At 40.0% G+C, this 24,235-nt stretch overlaps 1 protein-coding gene and 1 pseudogene across 2 annotated transcripts in view; one reads left to right on the top strand and one right to left on the bottom strand.

Moving 5' to 3' along the window:
• TENT4B (terminal nucleotidyltransferase 4B) overlaps nt 1-24,235 on the bottom strand; it is a 62,794-nt gene that overhangs the window by 31,451 nt on the left and 7,108 nt on the right. The gene's annotated exons all lie outside the window — the stretch shown is intronic.
• On the top strand, nt 1,907-2,613 carry LOC116744351 (annotated as a pseudogene).

The raw sequence follows: 24,235 nt of genomic DNA, 5'->3' as shown, positions 1-24,235 counted from the left end.
AAAAAAAAAAAGGAAAAAAGCACTTTTAGTACGAGACCAAATTTTTAAAAAATCTTACACATAATCTCAAACTCCTTAATAAGCGTTTTTACTTTTCATCCAAAAAACGATAGTGTTACAAAGCCTTAGCCAAACTTCACCTCATTAAGATGACGTCTGCTGCCCACATAACTATTTTGAAGTTGTTTCATTCACTTGGTCTGGTTTCAATCAATACAGAAAAGTTAGTGGGAAGGCAAAGCTATTCCATTTTGAGCATAATTTCGGAGGACTTCCAGCATCTCATCTCCCGCCTCAACAAGGAACCCCTCTTATAGCAAGGGGGTCCAAGGGATTCTGATACTTAGCCGGATTTGGGAACCACGCTCTAAAAGTGGGTTTTAAGCAGTACCTCTCAACCCGTGCTGCATACGATTATTATTTTTTAAATATGACGTGAGAGCCACCACCCACTGCAGACCTATTAAATCAGAATCTCTGAGGAGTGGGTTCCCGTCATCAACTCTCTTTTTTAACTTCCTCAGATTGAGAACCCTGTGTTGAAGTAACTGGTTTAGGCGTTGCTCTTATCCAGCTCAGGAAGCAGAACACCATTATCTGCATGGGCCATAGGAAACGCAGTGGCAGCCAGCAGAGGAGCTGAAACACCAACCCCCAGTTTTATTTGAAATCACAGAGTTAGGCTAACAGGACCAGATTCTCTATAACTAAGATCCATTATAGACTAGGGCTAGTAAGAAGCCCTGGTTTCAACTAAAGATAAAGTCACTCCACTAACTTGAAACTTGGTAAAGTCATTTAACCTCTCTGAGGTTCAAATTATCAATTTTTTAAAGGACTGGAATAAATGACCTCCGAAGATCCTCTGATCTCAAACCCCATGATCATTCTACCATATGGCCACAAATCAATCAAGTCCATAAGCAGAGTGCCCTTAAATAAATGCATGAATATCTTCTGCGAGTATCAGATTCATCATACATATAATTTTATGCTAATCTACACAAAAATTCTATTCATCATCACACCATAAGAAATCCTAACTGAACCTAATTAGATTCTATCAGATCAATCACAAGTGAAAATTAAACTAGTCACATAAGTCTCAAAATAAATACAGGGACTTCCCTGGTGGCGCAGTGGATAAGACTCCACGCTCCCAATGCAGGGGGCCCAGGTTCAATCCCTGGTTGGGGAACTAGATCCCACATGCATGCTGCAACTAAGAGTTTGCATGCCACAACTAAGGAGCCCGTGAGCCACAACTAAGGAGCCCTGGAGCTGCAAGTAAGGAGCCTGCGAGCCACAACTAAGACCCAACGCAACCAAATAAATATTTCTTTAAAAATTAAACAAACAAATAAATAAATAAAACTATCAAAATAAACAATCTAATCCTACACCTAAAGCAACTAGAGAAAGAAGAACAAAAAAAAACCCAAGTCAGTAGAAGGAAAGAAATCATAAAGATCAGAGCAGAAATATATGAAATAGAAACGAAGAAAACAATAGCAAAGATCAATAAAACTAAAAGCTGGTTCTTTGAGAAGATAAACAAAAGTGATAAACCCTTAGCCAGACTCATCAAGAAAAAAGGGAGAGGACGCAAATAAGTAAAATTAGAAATGAAAAAAAAAAAGAAAAAAAGAAATGAAAAAGGTGAAATCACAACTGACGCTGCAGAATTACAAAGGAGTATAAGAGACTACTACAAACAACTATATGCCAATAAAATGGACAACCACGAAGAAATGGACAAATTCTTGGAACGGTACAGATTTCCAAGACTGAACCAGAAAGAAATAGAAAATATAAACAGACCCATCACAAACAATGAAATTGAAACTGTAATTAAAAATCTTCCAACAGCTTTTCGGCCGGAACCACCATCTTCCAGTAATTCGCCAAAATGATCAACACAAAGGGAAAGAGGAGGGGCACCCTCTACATGTTCTCCAGGCCCTTTAGAAAATATGGAGTTGTTCCGTTGGCCACATACATGCGAATCTACAAGAAAGGTGATACTGTAGATATCTGGACACTGTTCAAAAAGTTATACCCCAGGCTTCCCTGGTGGCACAGTGGTTGAGAGTCCACCTGCCGATGCAGGGACACGGGTTCGTGCCCCGGTTCGGGAGGATCCCACGTGCTTTGGAGCGGCTGGGCCCGTGATCCATGGCCGCTGAGCCTGCGTGTCCGGAGCCTGTGCTCTGCAACGGGAGAGGCCACAGAAGTGAGAGGCCCGCATACCGCAAAAAAAAAAAAAAAAAAAAAAAAAAAGGAATACCCCAGAAATGTTACCATGGCAAAACTGGGAGAGTCTACAATGTTACCCAGCATGCTGTTGGCATCATTGTAAACAAACAAGTTAAGGGCAAGATTCTTGCCAAGAGAATTAATGTGCGTATCGAGCATACTAAGCACTCTAAGAGCCGAGACAGCTTCCTGAAACGGGTGAAGGAAAATGATCAGAAAAAGAAGGAAGCCAAATAGAAAGGTACTTGGGGTCAACTGAAGCGCCAGCCTGCTCCACCCAGAGAAGCACACTTTGTGAGAACCAATGGAAAGGATCCTGAACTGTTAGAGCCCATTCCCTATGAATTCATGGCATGATGGGTGTAAAGAAAATTGAAGACCTGGACTGTATAAATGTTTCTCTTAATTGAGTAGAAGTGTGTGACCCCCCTCCTCCAAACAAATATTAAAGCACATTTTAACTGTGTCCAAATTCAGTGGGTGACATCTTTTTACGTTTCAAATTTAGGGGGTTTTCTTCCTGAAAGGTGTGAGGTAGTTTGTTGTGCAGTATACTCCACTAGTTAATAAACTGCTAGATATTACTTATAAAATATTTGTACTAGTTTGAAAATAGTCTCTAAATTCCTATGAACAAAGGATTTAAAATAAATGAATTAAAGGTTAAAAAAAAAAATCTTCCAACAAACAAAAGTCCAGGACCAGATGGCTTCACAGGTGAATTTTATCAAACATTTAGAGAAGAGCTAACACTGCTCCTTCTCAAACTCTTCCAAAAGATTGCTGAGGGGGGAACACTCCCAAATTCATTCTACGAAAACACCATCACCCTGATACCAAAACCAGAAAAAGATACCACAAAAAAAGAAAACTACAGGCCAATATCACTGATGAACATAGATGCAAAAATCCTCAACAAAATACTAGCAAACAGAATCCAACAGCACATTAAAAGGATCATATACCATGATCAAGTGGGATTTATCCCAGGGATGCAAAGGTTCTTCAATATACACAAATCAATCAATGTGATATACCATATTAATAAATTAAGAAATAAAAACCCTATGATCATCTCAATAGACACAGAAAAAGCTTTTGACAAAATTCAACACCCATTTATGATTAAAAACTCTCCAGAAAACGGGCATAGAGGGAACCTACCTCAACATAATAAAGGCCATATACGACAAACCCACAGCAAACATCATTCTCAATGGTGAAAAACTGAAAGCATTTCCTCTAAGATCAAGAACAAGACAAGGATGTCCACTCTCACCACTATTATTCAACATAGTTTTGGAAGTCCTAGACACGGCAATCAGAGAAGAAAAAGATATAAAAGGAATACAAATTGGAAAAGAAGAAGTAAAACTGTCACTGTTTGCAGATGACATGATACTATACATGGAGAATCCTAAAGATGCCACCAGAAAACTACTAGAGGTAATCAATGAATTTGGTAAAGTTGCAGGATACAAAATTAATGCACAGAAATCTCTGGCATTCCTATATACTAACAACACAAAATCAGAAAGAGAAATTAAGGAAACAATCCCATTTACCATCGCAACAAAAAGAATAAAATACCTAGGAATAAACCTATCTAAGGGGGCGAAAGACTTGTACTCAGAAAACTAAAACACTGATGAAAGAAATCAAAGATGACATAAACAGATGGAGAAATATACCATGTTCTTGGATTGGAAGAATCAACATTGTGAAAATGACTCTACTACCCAAAGAAATTTACAGATTCAATGCAATCCCTATCAAACTACCAATCACATTCTTCACAGAATTAGAACAAAAAATTTTACAATTCGTATGGAAACACAAAAGACCCTGAATACCCAAAGCAATCTTGAGAAAGAAAAACGGAGCTGGAGGAATCAGGCTCCCCGACTTCAAACTATACTACAAAGCTATAGTAATCAAGACAGTATGGTACTGGCACAAAAACAGAAATATAGATCAATGGAATAGGATAGAAAGCCCAGAGATAAACCCACACACATATGGTCACCTAATTTATGACAAAGAAGGCAAGAACATACAATGGAGAAAAGACAACCTCTTCAATATGTGGTGCTGGGAAAACTGGACAGCTACTTGTAAAAGAATGAAATTAGAACACTACCTAACACCATACACAAAAATAAACTCCAAATGGATTAAAGACCTAAGTGTAAGACCAGACACTATAAAACTCTTAGAGGAAAACATAGGAAAAACAATCTTTGACATAAATCACAGCAAGATTTTTTTTGACCCACCTCCTAGAGTAATGAAAATAAAAACAAACAAATGGGACCTAATTAAACTTAAAAGCTTTTGCACAGCAAAGGAAACCATAAACAAGACAAAAAGACAACCCTCAGAATGGGAGAAAATATTTGCAAAGGAAACAGACAAAGAATTAATCTCCAAAATATACAAACAGCTCATGGAGCTCAATATCTGTCATACAGAGTGAAGTCAGAAACAGAAAAACAAATACCATATGCTAATGCATATATATGGAATCTAAAGAAAAAAAAATGGTACTGGGCTTCCCTGGTGGCGCAGTGGTTGAGAATCCGCCTGCCGATGCAGGGGACACGAGTTTGTGCCCCGGTCCGGGAAGATCCCACATGCCGCGGAGCGGCTAGGCCCGTGAGCCATGGCCGCTGAGCCTGTGCGTCTGGAGCCTGTGCTCCGCAATGGGAGAGGCCACAACAGTGAGAGGCCCAAGTACCGTAAAAAAAAAAAAAAAAAAAAGGTACTGATGAACCTAGTGGCAGGGCAGGAATAAAGACACAGACATAAAGAATGGACTTGAGCACACGGGGCGGGGTGTGGGGGTAAGCTGGGGTGAAGTGAGAGTAGCATCGACGTATATATATACACTACCGAATGTAAAATAGTTAGCTAGTGGGAAGCAGCCGCATAGCACAGGGAGATCAGCTCGGTGCTTTGCAACAACCTAGAGGGGTGGGATAGGGAGGGTGGGGAGGAGGCTCAAGAGGGAGGGGATAGGGGGATATATGTATGCATATGGCTGATTCATTTTGTTGTACAACAGAAACTGACACAGTATTGTGAAGCAATTATACTCCAATAAAGATCTATTTAAAAAAATAATAAAAAGATATAAATAAATAAAACTATAAAAATAAATACATACATTTGGAATAAAGAAATTTTAAAAATAATTCAACCTTTTCTTTGTCAATGTTCTGATTAAAGGAAATTTTTTCCCATTTTTAAAAACTGTGGTTAAAACATGCATAAAATTTACCATTTTAACCATTTTTAAGTGTGCAGTTCTATGGCATTAAGACATACACATCTACTCAGCCATAAAAAGAAACGAAATTGATTTATTTGTAGTGAGGTGGATGGACCGAGAGACTGTCATACAGAGTGAAGTAAGTCAGAAAGAGAAAAACAAATACCGTATGCTAACACATATATATGGAATCTAAAAAAAAAAAAAAGGTCATGAAGAACCTAGAGGCAGGATGGGAATAAAGACGCAGACCTACTAGAAAATGGACTTGAGAACACGGGGAGGGGGAAGGGTAAGCTGGGACAAAGTGAGCGAGTGGCATGGACATATTTACACTACCGAACGTAAAATAGATAGCTAGTGGGAAGCAGCGGCATAGCAAAGGGAGATCAGCTCAGTGCTTTGTGACCACTTAGAGGGGCGGGATAGGGAGGGCGGGAGGGAGGGAGATGCAAGAGGGAAGAGTTATGGGGATATATGTATATGTATAGCTGATTCACTTTGTTATAAAGCAGAAACTAACACACCACTGTAAAGCAATTATACTCCAATAAAGACGCTAAAAAAACAAAAAAAGACATACACATCTTGTGAAACTATCACTACTATCCATCTATAGCACTTTTTTTTTTAAACCACTTTACTGAAGTATGACTGACACATAATATAACCATACTTGTAAAACTATCACCAACCATCAAGGCCAAAAACATATCCAGCACCTCCCAAAAGTTTCCTCCTGCCCCCTTTATTTACTTTTTTAATGTGTGTGGTAAGAATACGTAACAAAAGACATACCCTCTTAGCATATTATAGTATACAATATAGTACTATTAGTTATAGGCACCATGCTGTATAGATCTTCAAAACTTGTTTATGCATAACTGAAACTTTGCTTCAGAACTTGTTTTTTTTCTTTTTTTGTTTGCGTTCGGTCTTCATTGCTGTGTGCGGGCTTCCTCTAGTTGCGGTGAGCAGGGGCTACTCTTTGTTGCGGTGTGCAGGCTTCTCGTTGCGGTGGCTTCTCTTGTTGCAGAGCACGAACTCTAGGCGCACAGGCTTCAGTAGCTGTGGCTCACGGGCTCAGTAGTTGCAGCATGCAGGCCCTAAAGCACGCGGTCTTCCGTAGTTGCAGTGTGTGCTCCACAACTTTTTTTTTTTTTTTTTTTTTTTTGCGGTATGCGGGCCTCTCACTGCTGTGGCCTCTCCCGCTGCGGAGCACAGGCTCTGGACGCACAGGCTCAGCGACCATGGCTCACAGGCCAAGCCGCTCCGCGGCATGTGGGATCTTTCCGGACCGGGGCACGAACCCGTGTCCCCTGCATCGGCAGGCGGACTCTCAACCACTGCGCCGCCAGGGAAGCCCTCCACAACTTTTTAATCTTCCCCTAATGAAACTCTGTACCCATTAAACACTAACTCCCCATTCTCTTCTCCCCCGCCCCCAAACCCCTAGCAGTCACTGTTCTACTTTCTGTCTCTATGAATTTAACTACTCCCTAGGTATCTCATAGAAGTAGAATCTCATTCAATTCTGTCCTTTGTGACTGGCTTTTTTTTCACTTAGCACTTCCTTAAGTTTCACCCATGTCGTAGCATGTGTCAATTTCCTTCCCTTATAAAGCTGAATGATATTACATTGTGTGTATATTACAACATTTTGTTTACCCATTCATCCATCAATGAACACTTGGGTTGCTTCATTCTGATTTTTTTTTTTTAACTGTATGTTACTTTGAAGTCACATACAATAAAAATGAGAGAACCTTACATCATCACATTTCTTGGGGTGTGGGGGAAAGACCTGTAAGCAGATCACATTCTGGGCCATAAAACACACCTTAAAAAATTTTAAATCATACAAAGTATACTCTCAGACCTCAATGGAATTAAACGAGAAATCAGTAACTTAAAAATAGCTGGAAAATCCCAAATATAATATTTGAAGATTAAATATGCAATACTTGGAGACTAAATAATTGGGAAATTAAAACTTGGGTCAAAGAAGTTGTCTCAAGAGATAGTCCTAACTAAATGAAAGTGAAAATATAACTTATCAAAACTTGTAAAAAAAAAAAAAAAAAAAAAAAAACTTGTGACATGCAGGGAAAGCAGTACATAGAGTAAAATTTATACCACTGAATGCAAATATTAAAAAAGAAGAAAGGGATTCCCTGGTGGCGCAGTGATTGAGAGCCCCCCTGCCAATGCAGGGGACGTGGGTTCGAGCCCTGGTCCGGGAAGATCCCACATGCTGCGGAGCAGCTGGGCCCGTGCGCTACAACTGCTGAGCCTGCGCTCTGGAGCCTACAAGCCACAACTACTGAGCCCACATGCCACAACTACGGAAGCCTGCATGCCTAGAGCCTGTGCTCTGCAACAAGAGAAGCCACCACAATGAGAAGCCCGCGCACCACAACGAAGAGTAGCCCCTGCTTGCTGCAACCAGAGAAAGCCTGCGAGCACCAATGAAGACCCAGTGCAGCCAAAAATAAATAAAATTTATAAAAAAATAGAGAAAGAAAAGAAGAGAGATCTAAAATTCAATTATCTAAGTTTCTACCTTAGGAAACTAGAAGAAGGTGAACAAATTATGTTCAAAGTAAGGACGAGAAAAATAATTAAAATTTGAGCAGAAATCAGTGAAAAAAGAAATCTATAGAGAAAAATCAGTGAAACAAAAGCTGACTCTTTGGAAAGATCAATGAAATGGATAAACCTCTAGCCAAATTGAGAAAAAAGAAAGAAGACACTAATTACTAACATCAGAAATGAATGAAGGGCCATCACTACTGATCCTACGGATATCAACAGGAAGATAAAGAAATATTATGAACCCACAAATTGATAACCTAGATAAAATACACCAATTCCTTGAAAGAGACAATCTACCAGGATTTATACAAGAAGAAAAGAACAATCTGAATAGGCCTATGTCTATTAAGGAAACTGAATCAATAACTAATAACGCTCTTAAAATAAAAAGCAACAACCCCAGATGGGTTCACTAGGAAAATCTACCAAAGATCTAAGGAAGAAATTATCTTAATTTTCTACAATCTCTTCCAGAAAATAGAAGCAGAGGAAATCGTTTGTAATGTATTCTCTGAGACGATTACCCTAATCCCCAAACCAAAGACATTATAAGAAAAACTACAGACCAATCTCTCTGATGTATCTCTGAACACAGATGTAAAAATCTTGAACAAAATATTAGCAAACCAAAAAAAAAAAAAAAATTAGCAAACCAAATACAACAATGACAAAAAGAATTATACACCATGACCAAGTGGGATTTATTCCAGGTATGCAAGACTGAGTCAACATTCAAAAATAAATTTATGTAATCCATCACATCAACAGGCTAAAGAAGAAAAATCCTATAATCATATCAAATAGACAGAAAAAGCATTTGAAAAAAATCTAACACCCAATCAAAAACACTCAGGGGGCTTCCCTGGTGGCGCAGTGGTTGAGAGTCCACCTGCCGGTGCAGGGGACACGGGTTCGTGCCCCGGTCGGGGAAGATCCCACATGCTGCGGAGAGGCTGGGCCTGTGAGCCATGGCCACTGAGCCTGCACGTCCGGAGCCTGTGCTCCGCAGCGGGAGAGGCCCGCGTACTGCAAAAAAAAAAAAAAAGCACTCAGGAAGGGAATTTCATGGTGGTCCAATGGTTACGACTGCAGGGGGCACGGGTTCAATCCCTAGTTGGAGAACTAATGTTCCCCCATGCCTCGTGGTGCACCGCCCACCCCCCCAAAAAAAAAAAAAAAAAACCCTCAGGAAACCGGAAATAGAGGGGAAGTTACTCAACTTGATAAAGAACATATTACAAATATCTTACAGCTACTTAATGATGTAAATTAGATGCTTTCCCACTAAGATTAGGGACAAGGCAAGATGTCCACTCTCACCACTCCTAATCAGCATCATATTGGAAGTCCTAATGCAATAGAACAAAACAAGGAAATAAAAAGTGTACATATTGGAAAGGAAGAATAAAATTGCCTTTGTTTGCTACTGACATGATTATCTATGTAGAAAATCCCAAAGAAGTAACAAAAAAATTCCTGGAACTAATAAGCCATTATAGCCAGGTTACAGGATACAAAGTTAATAAACAAAAGTCAATTGCTTCCTTATATACCAGCAATAAACAAATGAAATATGAAATTTAAAATGCAATACCATTAAAAAAAGCCCAAAACAGAAATACTTAGGTATAAATGTAACAACATATGATCAAAATCTATATGAAGAAAACTACAAAACTACAAAGATCTTTGATGAAAGAAATCAAAGATCTATTCCATTTCTTTGCAACTTGATCTACAGATTCGATGAAATCCCAATCAAAATTCAGCAAGACATTTTGTACATATCAACAAACTGATTCTAAAATTTATATGGAAAGGCAAAAGATCCAGAATAGCCAAAATAATATAGAAGGAGAAGAACAAAGTCAGAGGAATGACAACACCTGACTTCAAGACTTACTATGATGCTAAAGTAATCAAGACAGTGTGGTACTGGCGAAAGGCTAGACATGGAACAGAATAGAAAGCCCAGGGCTTCCCTGGTGGCACAGTGGTTGGGAGTCTGCCTGCCGATGCAGGGGACAGGGGTTCGTGCCCCGGTCCGGGAGGATCCCACGTGCCACGGAGCGGCTGGGCCCGTGAGCCATGGCCGCTGAGCCTGCGTGTGCGGAGCCTGTGCTCTGCAACGAGAGAGGCTGCAACAGTGAGAGGCCCACGTACGGCAAAAGAAAAACAAACAAACAAACAAAAATAAAAACACAAAACTATAAAATTCCTAGAAGATAACTTGAGAAAAAATTTAGGTGACCTTGAGTTTGGCCATGACTTTTCAGACACAATACCAAAAGCACAGTCCATAAAAGAAAATTGCTAAATTGGACTTCACTAAAAGTAAAAACTTCTGCTCTGCAAAAGACACTGTCAAGAGAAGGAAAAGGCAAGCCATCGACTGGGAAAAATTTTTTTACAAAACACATATTTAAGGGACTTCCCTGGTGGTCCAGTGTTAAAGAATCCACCTTGCAATGCAGGGGATGCAGGTTCAATCCCTGGTCGAGGAACTAAGATCCCACATGCTGCAGGGCAACTAAGACTGCGCACCACAATTAATAAGCTCGCGCGCCTCAACTAGAGAGCCTGCGGGTCGCAAACTACAGAGTCCACGCGCCCTGGAGCCTGCCTGCGCACCACAACTAGAGAAGAGGAAACCCATACACCACAACTAGAGAGAAGCCCGAGTGTCACAACGAAGAGCCCGCGCGCCACAACGAAAGATCCCATATGCTTCAATGAAGATTCCACACGCCGCAACTAAGACCCGACGCAGCCAAAAATAAATAAAATAAATAAATAATTTTTTAAAAAATACATATTTAATAAAGGACTGGTATCCAAAATATTTAAAACTCAACAATAAGAAAATAACCTAACTGGGCTTCCCTGGTGTCGCAGTGGTTGAGATTCTGCCTGCCAATGCAGGGGACACGGGTTCGAGCCCTGGTCTGGGAAGATCCCACATGCCGCGGAGCAACTAAGCCCGTGCGCCACAACTACTGAGCCTGTGCGTCTGGAGCCCGTGCTCCGCAACAAGAGAAGTCGCGATAGTGAGAGGCCTGCGCACCACGATGAAGAGTGGCCCCCGCTTGCCCCAACTGGAGAAGGCCCTCGCGCAAAAATGAAGACCCAACACAGCAAAAATAAATTAATTAATTAATTTTAAAAAAAGAAGGAAATAACCTAACTTACAAATGAGCAAAACATGGAGTATCATCTATAAAAATATCAAATTCTATGCGGTACACCTGAAATTAATACAATACTGTAAGTCACCTATACTTCAGTTAGAAAAAAAAAAAAAGCAAAATACCTGAGGAGACACCTCACCAAAGAAAATACAGATGACAAGTATAAGAAAAGATACCTGACATCATATGTCATTAGGGAACTGCAAATTAAAACAATGATATACCACTATACACCTATTAGAATGGCCAAAATCCAAAACACTGACAACACCAAATGCTGGAGAGGATGTGGAGCAACAAGAACTCTCATTCATTGCTGGTGGGAATGCAAAATGGAACAGCCACTTTGGAAGACAGCTTGGTAGTTTCTTACAGAACTTAATATACTCTTACCATCCATCCAGGAATCTCACACTCCTTGGTATTAACCCAAAGGAGCTGAAAACTTATGTTCACACAAAAACCTGCGCACAGATGCTTATAACAGCTTTATTCAGAACTGCCCAAACCTGGAATGACCAAGATGTCCTTCAGCAGGTAATTGGATACATAAGCTGTGGTACATCCATACAATGGAGTACTATTCAGCAATAAAAATGAGCTATCAAGCCAGGAAAAGATACAGAGAAACCTTAAATGCATACTGCTAAGGGAAAGCGGACAATCTGAAATGGTCACATACTGTATGATTCCAACTATATAACATTCTGGAAAACACAAAACAATGGAGACAATAAAAAGATCAGTGGTTGCCAGGGGCTCAGGGGGAGAGAGAGATGAACAGGTAGAACACAGGATTTTTAGGGCAGTGAAACTATTCTGCGTGATATCATTCTGTATAATGATGGATACAAGTCATTATATACATTTGCCAAATCCACAGAATGTACAACACAAAGAGTGAAACCTAACAGTAAACTATGGACTTTAATTAGTCATAATGTATCAACATATGGCCCATCAATTGTAACAAATACAATAAATACAATATATTAATTATAGAGGAACTGGGGTGGGAGTGGGGAAGTGAGGGAGTATATGAGAACTCTGTACTTTCTGGTCAATTTTTCTGTAAACGTAAAACTGCTCAAGAAAAAATCATATACACACACATACACACATAAATATATACATAAAACACACACACACACACACACACACACGGCTCTTGGGGAAGGAAAGAGGAACCAGCTACTTCAGAACAGAAATGTCCATGAATATCTCCACTTTGCCCAGGTCTCACAGTTTTCCCTGCCTACTGACTCCCCAGAGGGGCGACCACAAACTCCTAAGGAAGCTGAAGCCAAACCATGATCTTGAGGCTCGATTCACGTCATCATCTTGGAGCCTTCCTTTACAGAGGTCATACTGCCCTTCCTTTACACACCTTGCTACATGGCTTTTATACGTAAATAGTAACCTTTAAAAAAAGTATTTGATTGGAGGTAAAGTGTTAAACATTTACTCCCGGTAGGAATCCTTCCTATAATGCTGTATGGGTTACAGCATTCTTTAGCCTAAGGTTAAAGAATATTAGCACAAGATGAAGAAACATAATCCAAGTTCAATTTAAAGGAAAAATAAATGTATTACTCTGGTTGTCAAGTTAAGGCTGTGAGAATTCTGTCTCCTGAGCAGAGGCTCACAGACCACTACATCCATCATGGTTTTCTTCAGCTACCACAAGCTGAAAGCAAAGGTCAGGTGTGCCTGTGGGCCAAGGGCTCCCCTGACAGTCCCAGCCACCGACCAAAGGTCACGTACAGTTCACTACTTCCTCTTCCACACACCAGGCACTAGTCGGCCCAAAGCCCACTTCAGCTTCCTGCAGCCCACCTTGCTTCTCTTTCCTGAGGGATGACAGCTCATTAACAGAGCTAGTTAAAAGTTATATCCCCTTTCTCACTCTTATCCTGTTTTCCCTATGGGAACCGTACCCTCAGGACAACCAAATGGTTGAGGAGGAAAAGTTTCTCCTTTTAGGAGTATTTCAGCTAATAAATGATAAAGGATCAAGAGAATAAGAAGATCCCACGTTTACAACTCTAATAATGAACTAATATTTATAGGCAATGATCATTAATGGCTACTAATATCACAAAAATAAAGACATTCAGATACTATATGTGTCCTGGGAAAAGTACACACCACCCTCTATGAAGTATTCTTGCAGAAAACAACAACAACAAATCTAAACAAGCCTCTAGATCTAATTACAAATTTATAGAAAATACAGGGGGACACAGAACATATTAAATTGACACCACAGGAATGCAATTAGCAAAACTCAGAAAGTAGAAAAATCTATAGGAAAAACACCCCAGCTTCTTCAACAAATAAATTAATGGGGGGAAAACAGACAGCAGACAAAGCTGTTGACTAAAAGATTAAAAAGGCATTTCAACCAACAGCAATGCAAGAAACTCATTTGGATTCTGATTTGAACAAACTGTTAAAAAAAAATTATGGCACAATTGGGGAAATATAAACATTGGGTATTTGAGGTAACTAAGGAATTATTGTTAACTTATTCAGGTGTAATAATAGTATCACGATTATGGTTTCTTTTTTTTTTTTTTTTTTTTGCGGTACGCGGGCCTCTCACTGTTGTGGCCTCTCCCGTTGCGGAGCACAGGCTCCGGACGCGCAGGCTCAGCGGCCACGGCTCACGGGCCCAGCCGCTCCGCGGCATGTGGGATCTTCCCAGACCGGGGCACGAACCCGCGTCCCCTGCATCGGCAGGCGGACACTCAACCACTGCGCCACCAGGGAAGCCCTATGGTTTCTTTTTAAGTCCTTATCTAGAGACGCATGCATACAGAAAGGTTTATATAAAATGATGCGACATCTGGAATTTGCTTCAAAATAATGTGGGGTGGAAATGGACTGGCATGCAAGTGAAATGAGTTTGGCCACGGGTTGATGATGACTGTTGAAGTTGTGTGATGAGTACATGGAAGTTCATTATCTATTCTGTGTACTTTCATACCGTTTGTGATTCTCCATAATAAAAATGTTTTAAAAAATGAAGTAGAGGGCTTCCCTGGTGGCGCAGTGGTTGAGAGTCCGTCTGCCGATGCAGGGGACACGGGTTCGTGCCCCGGTCCGGGAAGATCCCACATGCCGCGAAGCGGCTGGTCCCCTGAGCCACGGCTGCTGAGCCTGCGCGTCCGGAGCCTGTGGTCCGCAATGGGAGAGGCCACGGCAGTGAGAGGCCCGCGTACCGCAAAAAAAAAAAAATGAAGTACAGTAATTTCAGATCTCAAATTTCTCTAAGAAAGATAAACCATTATAGCCCATCATAGTAGATGCTGCTCCCCATCTATCTCGATTATGCTAAATACTACACAGTCAGCCCTCCGTACCCGTGGGTTTCACATCCAAACAATCAACCAACCACAGATCAAAATCTCAATCCGAGGTCGGTTGATTCCTCAGATGCAAACCCCACAGATACGGAGGGCCAACTGTATTCCTTGCACTGCACCATTTTATTTAAGGGATTTGAGCATCCCCGTGTTTTGGTATCCATCCTGGAACCAATCCCCTATGGATACCCAGGGACCACTGTATATCCAACCTATCCTTTTAGGGATTGTCATATGAAACCTGTATAACCAATTTTTCCTTTCCAACCCTCCACAACCTAACCAATCTTTCAAAACATTAGCAAAAAATCTCTACTCTTCTCAAAGTTTGCCCTTACCTCACTAGTCAAAAGCAACATCTCCACCTTATCCAGTTTATCCAACCAGACCATAATTTCTTAGAAGGCAGAGAATGTTTTACTGTCTTTACTTCCCACAAAAAGCCTAGTGCAGTGGCTTGCATACAGCAGTAGATTATCCAACCAAAAAACCGTGTGGATCATCCTGGTCTGTTTGGAGATGAGTCGCAAAATCAACAAGTAATAAAGAACGAAAAGCAGAGGACATGTTTACAAAATCTATATGTCATAAAGAATGGATGAACATATTGTGATAGATCCATACAATAAAAATGCTACTCGGCATTAAAAAGTAACAAAGAACACTATATTACACACAATATGCATGAATCTCCAAAACATCATGCTCAGAGAAGTCAGGCACAAAAGACTGCCCAGCATATAGAATTCCATTTATTCAAAACCCTAGAAAAGGCAAAAGTGGTTGCTCAGGGGAAGCGATGGGGTAAAGCAACTGACTGTAACGGGCATGAGGGTACTTTCTGAGTGATGGAAATGTTCTATATCTTCTTCCTACATTTTGATTGTTGTGGTCACACAACTGTATATATTTCCAAAAGTCACCTATCTGTACAATTTAAATGGGTGAATTTATTATATATAAATAATATCCTAATAAAAGCTATTTATAAATCATAAAATTAGAATTAAAAATTACATGTATTTGTAATAGGACAGAACAAGGGCTCTTATAAATAAGATCAACATCTCCAAGAAAAAGGAACGAAACTGGGTCATTTGCAGAGATGTGGATGGACCTAGAGTCTGTCATACAGAGTGAAGTAAGCCAGAAAGAGCAAAACAAAATCGTATATTAACACATATATGTGGAATCTAGAAAAATGGTACAAACACCCTATTTGTAGGGCAGGAATAGAGACGTAGACATAGAGAACGGATATGTGGACAGAGGGGAAAAGGGGTGGATGGAATGAATTGGGAGATTAGGTTTGACATAAAAACACTACCACATGTAAAACAGATAGCTAGTGGGAACCTGCTGTATAGCACAGGGAGCTCAGCTTGGTGCTCCATGACAACCTAGATGGGTGGGATGGAGCGGGGGGGGGGGGGGGGGGGGGCGGTGGCAGGGAGGTCCAAGAGGGAGAGGATATAGGCATACATATAGCTGATTCACTTCATTGTACAGCAGAAACTAACACAACATTGTAAAGCAATTATACTCCAATTAAAAAAAGACAGGCAAGGGAAATAAGAAATTGAAAAGAAAAATAGCCAATTAATGTGAAGGCATGTGCAAATGAAACCAGTAAAATACTATTTTTTACCTGTAAAATTGGCCAAAAATGTTTCCTTTTGTATTGGTATTTGCTTTTATTTGTAACATGTAGCATTGGTGAAGGTTTAGGGAAAATTCGGACTCTTGCACACTGCTAATGTAAGGGTAAACTGATCCAATCTTTCCACAGGAAAATTTGGCAAAAGCCTTAAAAGATATAAACATTCTCCAGTCTAAAACTTTATCCTCAAGAAATAACCATGTGGCAAGACAATTTATGGAGAAAGAATGATCTTTAATAAATGGTGCTGGAACAACCTCATATCCACAGGCAAAAGAATGAACTTAGACCTCTACCTCACACCATATTTTGAATTCAAAAGTGAATTCAAAATGGATCAAAGACCTAAATTTAAGAGCTAAAACTGTAAGACTCTTAAAAGGCAAAATAGGGGTCAATTTTTGTGATCTTGGCAATGGTTTCTTAGATATGACACCTAAAGCACAAGAAACAGAAAAAAAAATAATAGACAAATTGGAATTTATAAAATAGAACAAACAAATAAAACTTTGTGCCTCAAAGGACAATATCAAGATAATATAAAGACAATCCACAAAATGGGAGAAAATATCTGCAAAACATCTATCTGATAAGGGTCTACAATCCAGAATATATAAAGAACTCTTACCATAAACAATAAAAAGTCCACTAGAAAAAACTGGGCAAGCAACTTAAATAGACATTTCTCCAAAGAAGCTTTACACGCAGCCTACAAGCACATGAAAAGATGCTCAACACCCTTAGTCGTTAGGGAAATGCAATCAAAACCACAATGAAGGCTTCTTTGGTGGTGCAATGGTTGAGAATACGCCTGCCAGTGCAGGGGACATGGGTTCGAGCCCTGGTCGGAGAGGATCCTACATGCTGCGGAGCAACTAAGCCTGTGCGCCACAACTACTGAGCCTGTGCTCTGCAGCCCACGAGCCACAAGTACTGAGCCCGCGCGCCTAGAGACCGTGCTCCGCAACGAGAGGGCACTGCGATGAGAAGCCCACATGCACCACAACGAAGAGTAGCCCCCGCTTGCGCCAACTAGAGAAAGCTCGCGCACAGCAACAAATACCCAACGCAGCCAAAAATAAAATGAATTAAATAAATTTTAAAAAACATAGTGAGATACTACTTCACACTCCCTAGGATGGCTATAATCAAAAAGACAGATAATGAAAAGTATTGACAAGAACATGGAGAAACTGGAAACCTCAGACATTGCTGGTGGGAATGAAAAATATTATAGCCACTTTATATGACCCAGCAATTCCACTCCAAGTTATTTACCCAAGAAAAATGAAAACACATGTCCACAAAAAAATCTGTACATGAATGTTCTTATTTATAATAGCCAAAAAGTGGAAACAACCCAAATGTCCATCAACTAATAAATGGAAAAACAAAATGTGGTATATACATACACTGGAATATTTAGGCATAAAAAGGAATGAAGTACTGATACATGCTACAACACAAATGAACTCTGAAAACATGCTAAGTGAAAGAAGCCAGACACAAAAGGCCACATATTATATGATTCCATTCTTATGAAATTTCCAGAATCATAAATCCACAGAGACAAAAAGTCTGTATGAGGCTTCCGGGATCTGAAGGGGAAGGGGATAGTGGAGTGATAATGGGTACAGGGTTTCTTTCTGTGGTGATGAAAACGTTCTGGAATTAGATAGCTGTGATGGTTGCACAATCTTGTAATGGTCTAAAACCACTGAATTGTACACTTTAAAAGGGTGAATATGATAGCATATGAATTTTATCTCAGTAAAAATAAGTAGAAAAATAGAAGAAATAATCCTCACTGTGGCACCGGCTCAGCTAAAAACATGTCTTTTAAAAAACAAGACTGGGGGGCTTCCCTGGTGGCGCTGTGGTTGAGAGTCTGCCTGCCGATGCAGGGGACACGCGTTTGAGCCCTGGTCTGGGAGGATCCCACATGCCGCGGAGCAACTAAGCCCGTGCGCCACAACTACTGAGCCTGCGCGTCTGGAGCCTGTGCTCCGCAACAAGAGAAGCCGCGACAGTGAGAGGCCCGCGCACCGCGATGAAGAGTGGCCCCCGCTTGCCACAACTGGAGAAAGCCCTCGCACAGAAACGAGGACCCAACACAGCCATAAGTAAATAAATAAATAAAAATTAAAAAAAAAAAAAAAAAAAAAAACAAGACTGGGGCTTCCCTGGTGGCGCAGTGGTTGAAAGTCTGCCTGCCGATGCAGAAGACACGGGTTCGTGCCCTGGTCCGGGAAGATACTGGGAAGATCCCACATGCCACGGAGCAGCTGGGTCCATGAGCCATGGCCGCTGAGCCTGCACTCCGTAACGGGAGAGGCCACAACAGTGAGAGGCCTGCGTAACGCAAAAAAAAAAAAAAAAAAAAAAAAAAAAAAAAAAAAAAGATTGGAAACAAACTAAATGTTCAACTGGGGATTGGTGAAATAAATTAAGGTGCATTCAATCACTGGAATACCATGTCCACACACAGTAGGTACACAGAGTCATACTAAAGGTAGTGGGGTATTTTTAAATGCTGTAGAAATGTATTTCATATGCAAGATATTTGTCACATTAATACATTTTTTTAAGTCAAAAAAGTATGCCCACAATAGTCTGATACCCTTCTCCCAAAGTAGAAAACAATCTTAAGATAAAAACCAGTTCTAAGTTCTGGCCTCCAGATTGTGAGAGAATAAATTTCTATTATTCAAAAAAATTTTTTCTAGGGGCTTCCCTGGTGGCGCAGTGGTTGAGAGTCCGCCTGCCGATGCAGGGGACATGGGTTCGTGCCCCGGTCCGGGAAGATCCCACATGCCACCGAGCGGCTGGACCCGTGAGCCATGGCTGCTGAGCCTGCGCGTCCGGAGCCTGTGCTCCGCAACGGAAGAGGCCACAACACTGAGAGGCCTGTGTACTGCAAAAAAAAACAAACAAAAAAATTTTTCTTTAAATTGGAAAAAAATTTTAAGTATACCCATAGTGGAGTCCATATTGATAGACAGAAAAAATGAAATATAGTAAGTGTATATATTTAATAGTATATATTAAATATATATATTAATATTATAAATTCTATATTATAAAATTTATATTATATCATTATATTATTATATATTATATTATATTATTACACTATTATTTATTATATTATATTATTATTTTATATTATAAAATTATATTATAAAATTTTTTATTAAAATATATTATAAAATTATATTATAAAATTATATTATTAAAAGTATATTATAAAAATATATTATAAAATTTATATTATAAAATTTATATTGTAAAATTATAAATATTATAAATTAATATTATAAATAAAATTAATATTATAAAATTATAAAAAATATCTACACTAAAATATGCTAACAATAGTTATGTCCCGGTACTAGTATTATAGGGGCTATTTTTTCTTCCTTTGGTTTAGCTGTATTTTCTAATTTTTTGACAATTAGCACTTATTAGTAGTATATAAAACATATGTTGATTTTAAAAACAAGTATTCTGGGACTTCCCTGGTGGCGCAGTGGTTAAGAATCCACCTGCCAATGCAGGGGACACGGGATCAATCCCTGGTTGGGGAAGATCCCACATGCCACACAGAGCAACTGAGCCCACGTACCACAACTACTGAGCCTGTGTGCTGCAACTACTGAAGCCCGCGCACCTAGAGCCCAAGCTCCAGAACAAGAGAAGCCACTGCATTTCTCTAATGATTAATGATGTTGAGCATTCTTCATGTGTTTGTTGGCAATCTGTGTATCTTCTTTGGAGAAATGTCTATTTAGGTCTTCTGCCCATTTTTGGATTGGGTTGTTTGTTTTTTTTGTTATTGAGCTGCATGAGCTGCTTGTAAATTTTGGAGATTAATCCTTTGTCAGTTGCTTCATTTGCAAATATTTTCTCCCATTCTGAGGCTTGTCTTTTGGTCTTGTTTATGGTTTCCTTTGCTGTGCAAAAGCTTTGACGTTTCATTAGGTCCCATTTGTTTATTTTTGTTTTTATCTCCATTTCTCTAGGAGGTGGGTCAAAAAGGATCTTGCTGTGATTTATGTCATAGAGTGTTCTGCCTATGTTTTCCTCAAAGAGTTTGATAGTGCCTTGCCTTACATTTAGGTCTTTAATCCATTATTTTTGTGTATGGTGTTAGGGAGTGTTCTAATTTCATACTTTTACATGTACCTGTCCAGTTTTCCCAGCACCACTTATTGAGGAGGCTGTCTTTTCTCCACTGTATATTCTTGCCTCCTTTATCAAAGATAAGGAGACCATACGTGCGTGGGTTTACCCCTGGGCTCTCGATCCTGTTCCATTGATCTATATGTCTGTTTTTGTGCCACTACCATACTGTCTTGATTACTGTAGCTTTGTAGTATAGTCTGAAGTCAAGGAGCCTGATTCCTTCAGCTCCATTTTTCATTCTCAAGATTGCTTTGGCTATTCGGGGTCTTTTGTGTTTCCATACAAATTGTGAAATTTTTTGTACTAGTTCTGTGAAAAATGCCAGTGGTAGTTTGATAGGGATTGCATTGAATCTGTAGATTGCTTTGGGTGTAGAGTCATTTTCACAATGTTGATTCTTCCAATCCAAGAACATGGTATATCTCTCCATCTATCTGTATCATCTTTAATTTCTTTCATCAGTGTCTTATAATTTTCTGCATACAGGTCTTTTGTCTTCTTAGGTAGGCTTATTCCCAGATATTTTATTCTTTTTGTTGCAATGGTAAATGGGAACACTCTTGCACTGTTGGTGGGAATGTAAATTGATACAGCCACTATGGAGAACAGTGTGGAGATTCCTTAAAATACTAAAAATAGAACAACCATACGACCCAGCAATCCCACTACTGGGCATATACCCTGAGAAAACCATAATTCAAAAAGAGTCATGTACCAAAATGTTCATTGCAGCTCTATTTACAATCGCCAGGACATGGAAGCAACCTAAGTGTCCATCAACAGATGAATGGATAAAGAAGATGTGGCATGTATATACAATGGAATATTACTCAGCCATAGAAAGAAACGAAATTGAGTTATCTGTAGTGAGGTGGATGGACCTAGAGTCTGTCATACAGAGTGCAGTAAGTCAGAAAGAGAAAAACAAATACCGTATGCTAACACATATATATAGAATCTAAGAAAGAAAAAAAAAAAAGGTCATGAAGAACCTAGGGGTAAGATGGGAATAAAGACACAGACCTACTAGAGCATGGACTTGAGGATATGGGGAGGGGGAAGGGTAAGCTGTGACAAACTGAGAGAGTGGCATGGACATATATACACTACCAAACGTAAAATAGATAGCTAGTGGGAAGCAGCCGCATAGCACAGGGAGATCAGCTAGGTGGTTTGTGACCACCTAGAGGGGTGGGATAGGGAGGGTGGGAGGGAGGGAGATGCAAGAGAGAAGAGATATGGGAACATATGTATATGTATAACTGATTCACTTTGTTATAAAGCAGAAACTAACACGCCATTGTAATGCAATTATACTCCAATAAAGATGTTAAAAAAAAAACTGCAAAAAAAAAAAAAGAGAAGCCACCGTAATGAGAAGCCCTCGCACCGCGACGAAGAGTAGCCCCCCGCTCCCTGCAACTAGAGAAAGCCCGCGCACAGCAACGAAGACCCAACATGGCCAAAAAAAAAAAAAACACCAGAAAACAAGTATTCTAAGGAACAGTGGTATTAACACCTCAAACAAAGAAGAAAACCAAGGGTGAATAACTAAATTTAAGAATAAAGACATCAAATTTAAAACCTCATCACAGACCTAACACTTTATTAAATCCAAATTACTAGACGATAACTTTTAAAACTCCACAACTGGGCTTCCCGGGTGGCGCAGTGGTTGAGAGTCAGCCTGCCGATGCAGGTGACACAGGTTCGAGCCCTGGTCCGGGAAGAGCCCACATGTCGCGGAGCAACTAAGCCCGTGTGCCACAACTACTGAGCCTGCGTACTAGAGCCCACAAGCCACAACTACTGGGCCCACGTGCCACAACTACTGGAGCCCACGCGCCTAGAGCCCGTGCTCCGCAACAAGAGAAGCCACCGCAGTGAGAAGCCTGTGCACTGCAACGAAGAGTAGCCCCCGCTCGCCGCAACTAGAGAAAGCCCGCACACAACAACAAAGACCCAATGCAGCCAAAAATAAATTAATTAATTTAAAAAAAAAAAAAATACTCCACAACCACAATCCTAATGCATCCTTACTCTTGCTTTGGCAGAAATTTACAATACAATATATTTACAATTTATAGGGCTTCCCTGGTGGCGCAGTGGTTGAGAGTCCGCCTGCCGATGCAGGGGACACGGGTTCGTGCCCCGGTCCGGGAAGATCCCACATGCCGCCGAGCGGCTGGGCCCGTGAGCCATGGCCGCTGAGCCTGCGCGTCCGGAGCCTGTGCTCCGCAGCGGTAGAGGCCACAACAGTGAGAGACCCGCATACCGCAAAAAAAAAAAAAAAAAAAAAAAAGTACAATTTATAATACAAACTTGACAGTGCTAAAAGTTATGTTATTTTGACAAAATCAAAACAGTGACTAAAGGGGCTGGTAAGGGAAAGATAAGAGACCAGGTCCTAATTCTCAGTCCAGAAAATGGTTCCAATGAAACATGGTTTATTCTAGCATAGATATGAAGAAAATATATTTATTCTACACAGTCTGAAGGCACTGTTCAGATGTAAAAATACTGTAAAAAAAAACAAAAAAAACCTTACTACCACCAACAACAAAAAAAGTCACCACTAGGGACTTCCCTGGTGGCGCAGTAGTTAAGAATCCACCTGCCAATGCAGGGGACATGGGTTCGAGCCCTGGTCCAGGAAGATCCCACATGCCGCAGAGCAACTAACCCCGTGCACCACAACTACTGAGCTCGCGTGCCACAACTACCGAAGCCCTTGCGCCTAGAGCCCATGTCCTGCAACAAAGAGAAGCCACTGCAGTGAGGAGCCCGCACACTGCAACAGAGTAGCCCCTCTCACTGCTAGAGAAAGCCTGAGTGCAGCAACAAACACCCAAAACAGCCAAAAAATAAATTAATTAAAAAAAAAATCACCACTAACCATGGGGTTTACTCCCCAAAATATAACCAAGCCAACAGAAAATAAAGTTTATTCATAGCATATGAAAGGAAGGACTCTAAATTTTGAAATCAACTCTGAAGTTATCCTTTTATATGTTTTTAGAAAATGAAAATAAAGCTCTACTTCATACTAGTATCTAAGAAAAAGCAACATGTAAAGGAAACACTGTAAAGTAATTCAATGATAAAAGAGTTAAAATGATATTGCTAAGCATAAAATCAAAGCAAATCGAAAAGTAAGGCCCTTTTAAGTCAATTTTACTTACAGATTTTTAATTGCAGACATTCTCAATACTGCCAAGAAGTTTTTAAAATAAAACTTAAAATTAGGTGGAGTTATTTATGAGGTGGTTAATATGATAAAAGCATAATAAACTATTGCTATTCATATGAGAACAGCTAAAATAAAAAACAGTAATAATACCAAATGCTGGCGAGGATGCAGAGAAACCAGATCTCACATACGTTGCTGGTAGGAATGTAATGTGATACAGCGACTCTAGAAGAGAGTTTAGCAGTTTCATGTGCTTACCAAATGACTCAGCACTTTTGGGCATTTATTCCCCCCAAAGTGAAAACTTACATTCACATAAAAATGTGTACTACATGAATGTGTATAGCAGCTTTATTTGCAATAGCCAAAAACCATATAAACTCTTCCGGAATGTCCTTCGCCAGGTAAACTGTTAAACAAACTGTGGTACATGCAAATTTTGGAACACTACTCAGCACTAAAAAGGAAGGAACTATTAAACATGCAACAATTTGGAAAGAACTCAAAGGAGTTATGGTAAAT

The sequence above is a fragment of the Phocoena sinus genome, chromosome 19, assembly GCF_008692025.1.
Source record: "Phocoena sinus isolate mPhoSin1 chromosome 19, mPhoSin1.pri, whole genome shotgun sequence".
Lineage (NCBI taxonomy): Eukaryota > Metazoa > Chordata > Mammalia > Artiodactyla > Phocoenidae > Phocoena > Phocoena sinus.
This window is presented reverse-complemented; position numbering and strand designations above follow the sequence as displayed.